This window comes from Asparagus officinalis, chromosome 5, assembly GCF_001876935.1.
Source record: "Asparagus officinalis chromosome 5, Aspof.V1, whole genome shotgun sequence".
Classification (NCBI taxonomy): domain Eukaryota; kingdom Viridiplantae; phylum Streptophyta; class Magnoliopsida; order Asparagales; family Asparagaceae; genus Asparagus; species Asparagus officinalis.
Window position 1 is genome coordinate 116,242,404 of NC_033798.1, and position 3,980 is coordinate 116,246,383.

The 3,980-nt window shown below is 38.1% G+C and overlaps 1 pseudogene; it reads right to left on the minus strand.

Annotated features, from left to right (window-relative positions):
• Positions 2,131-3,500, minus strand: LOC109843454 (annotated as a pseudogene).

A 3,980-nucleotide genomic window follows, 5' to 3' on the forward strand; every position in this document is an offset into this window, starting at 1 on the left:
CCGATGCCTTCTCGGAGGGTTCACCATCACTTTTCCTCAACTCATAATTTACCAACGCTGAGGTCACCTCTTTATAACTAACAATAGTTCTTCAATTGATTTAGTGAGAATGAATGTACCATAATCATCCTCCGGTAATGAACACAAAAATAGCATCGTCTTGTCTTCATCCTCAACTATGATGTCCACATTGGTCATATCTGAAAGTAGCTTCGTGAAGTTGTTTACATGCTCCCTAATGAAAACTCCCCTCTTCATCTTGAACTGGTAAAATCTCTTCTTCAAGTGAAGCCGATTCTCAATGCTCTTAGTAAGATACTTCTCATTGAGCGTTTCCCACAATAGCCGATTCTCAATGCTCTTAGTAAGATACTTCTCATTGAGCGTTTCCCACAATCTCTTCGCCGATGTCTTGTTCATAACATTATAAATAAGACCCGGCATCAAGCATGATTGAATAACTCCACAAGCCCTACTGTCCATCTTCTTCCAAACATTGTCCTCCATGTCTTCGGGTTTCTATTGTAACTCAAGAGTCTCCTCTAAATTTTATGCATCCAATGCATCCATCACCTGACACCTTCACAATCCGAAATTGATCTTGCTGTCGAACTTCGAAACAGCAATCTTTATGTTATTTATGCTCAGACTCTGTATCGCCTTCGAAAGAGATGATCCCGATGTGCTTGTTTCACCTATGTTGTAGATCTAACTTTTCAAATAAGAATCCTTCAACGAATCCTTCGAACAAGCCCCAAGTCAAAACCTGAGCTCTGATACCACTTGTTGTGCGCAGCGAAAATTTCGGCAGCACCTCTAGTGCGCAAGGTGCACAACAAGAGATTAGATCACAACGAAATTCCTGTTTCACAAAGGAAACAAGAACCAAAAATAAAATATCTCAACAAAGTGGGATATCAGCTCTTCCTCTCATCAGTTCTGAACCAAAAATAAAATATCTCAACAAAGTGGGATATCAGCTCTTCCTCTCATCAGTTCTAGGACTGATTCGAGGGAACCTACAAGCTATTACAAATCACAAGTCAGCAAGATAACGAATTTTATATGGTTCGGCAAATTGCCTACGTCCACGGGGCAAGGAGGGGGGAGATCTACTATTAGAGGGAGAGAATACTACTAGGGTTTACAACCTCTCAAAACTCTCATAATTTTTCTCTCAAAAGGGATGCACAAAATCCTTCTCAAACTCGGCGGCTCACCACTGTGTTTTTCCCTTGCACTGCTCGCAACTATCTGCCGCTTGCCGCTTCAAAATCTTAATCAGCTGCCGCTTTTTCCCCTCTGCCTGTGTGCTGCCAAAAGAGAAAAGAATCAGCCGAATTTTTTTTTCTTTGCACGTCGTCCTTGCACCTTAAGCCCTAGTACTTCAGGAGAGGAATATATAGCTTCCTATAGTACTTCGGGTGGGCCATCATCTTTGGGTGGGCCATCATCACGCGGAAAGAAAACGTGTCTGCTCTTCACTTCATTCACGTTGTGGCCCCCATGGCCCTTACATTCACATATATCTTACTTTGTTAAAATATTTCACTTTCTGTTCTCGTTTTCAAAGTAAAACGGGAATATAAAGGTTGAGCTTTTGTGAAAATAAAAAGACGGGACTTTCTCTCAGGTTATATCGCTTTCGCAACGTGAGGACTTGACTCTGCACCCAACACTATGAAAATAACTACTTTCGGCTGAACTGATAAGTCTTATGAAAGAAAAAAAATAGGTCACGGATCAGCCTAATATTAGTTGGCCATCAAATTTATAGAGTCAGAAATTGAGGCGACATTTTACTGTTATACTTTTGGCAAGCGGTTATGCACTACATCATTATACTTTAGATCTGACAGTAGAATTTTGTTTGCACCAAATTATTCCCAGCCAAGAAAGCTACATATTTTTATCAGATATTGTTAAACAGTGTCCTGAGAAAATCATTATCTCATATGATCAAAGTATTGGGGCGATGTAATCTTTGTAGGCTGCAAAAATGTTGTATAAAGTAATTCTTCTTCTCGGAATCGATATTTGCACGGAAAATACTTAAGTTTGTGGTACAATTAGCCCTCATACTCTTTGATCTTATCAATATTGTATCAATATTTATCCATCTCTTTACAATATAGGGGAGGAAATCACAATAATGTTTTAGAGACAAGTTCTTCATTTCTTTTTGGATAAATTACACGAAACAATCAAGAACTTTCAACAGTTTGTAGTCAACCCCAAGCGACTTTCAAAATCATACTAAGCCTCCAATAACTTCTTCTGCAGAAGACCTTCAATACTTTTTGGATAAATTACATTAAACCCACAATAACTTTCAATCTATTTATGTTGTTTTTTTGTTCGAATTTTTAGGGGTCATCTGCAAAATGTAAAAACCTATTGGAGATTTCCTGAAAAAAAACACTGAAAGTTCTTGGGGTTAATTTAACTTTTTTTTCCAGGAGCAAGTTCTTCAGGCTGCATTTCACTTCTCACCACTTCTCAAGGTCGTGTTTGCACAAAGGACAGCAAGATATGATTCTTAACCATTGGTCAACGCAGGCAAGATGAAATAAATGTGAACATGGCAATTGCCTCACCTCCTCTCTATCTTTATATTTTGCAAGACATATGCAACATTCCTGCAATTTTATAAATAAAATAAATCCATTACTCAAACTAATTTATTAGTTGTAAAATTGGCCAATTTAATTTGCAAAAAGATCCGATCAATTTAGTGGTAAATTGCTCTTCGCAATCAAATGGCATGTCTTTGAAACAAAAACAAATGGTTATATTAATTGTCAGTCGTAAATTACCGCGGTTACAATAATAACTTCATGAGTATGAAAACTTACTGAATTCTCATTTGCAAGCATCACTCCCTTGGCATCCGCATCTCTAAAAGTCCAATGAGGCAAACTCAATATTTGATCCTCTGTAGCCCCTTTATCACTCGATGCCAAGTTCATGTTGTAACCAAGTGCACGGTTAATCATCGGCACACAACAACATAGCAATATGAACAATAGAAAAGGGAACAAGTATCCAATTGCATTCCAAGCTAGGAGAATTAAGCATAGAGCATGAAGTTTTGGAGCACGGTTGAAATTTCCATATCATGAATCAAATACCCACACATTGCCCATCACGAACCATATCGCGAAGAAAAGCTCGAGGAATGTCCTTGATTTGTTCATCAGATATGAACTCCTAACAAAAGTAAGCATCAAATACGTAAGTATACAATAAGTGTGAAGTTCATGGGATACTTGTATAGGTTAAGTTTTTGAGCGAAATGGTTATTAGATTTGAATAAGAAGAGGACTGTGTGTCCCTCCATTTTTTCAATTGATGTGTCACTAACGATTGAGTCATTAGATATGATCTAAATATTTTGAGTAATGTCGGGGCATCTCATGTATTATAGGCTTATCGCGTATAGAAATACTATAGTTGATTATGTTAGAAAATTTTCAAATCAAGTTAGCTTATAAGCATGCAAATATATCCAAAATAAAATAAACTAAAAATCTAGCCTGATCGGGAGCAGTCGTGCAAGCACTGTCCTAGAATATTGAGGACCCACCTATCGTCCTGACGCGGATGATCCCCTCTCCCCTAACAGTAAACCCCCCCGGAATTGGTCGGTCTCTATACTCGGGCGAGAGTATAGAGTTTCTGCTCAAACGAAGACAGTTACCAAAATATAAAGTAAAGCCGAGAATTTTTAGAGAGGAAGAAGACAGAGAGCTTTGGTTTTTTTAGAAGAGAGAAGAGTTTCCGTTGCTATGATTTTAGATGCTGGTTAGGGCTCTATTTATAGGTTGAGAAACCAGAGCCGTTGCTGGATCCAAGCAATAAATTCGGTAACGTGTTCTTATCATCAAACACAAAAAGTTCTGTTTTACGTTCAAAATCTAAACAGTTCTTATCAATAAACACAGGAACTTGTCCGTGTGTTCAACAATGAGGGTTCGATT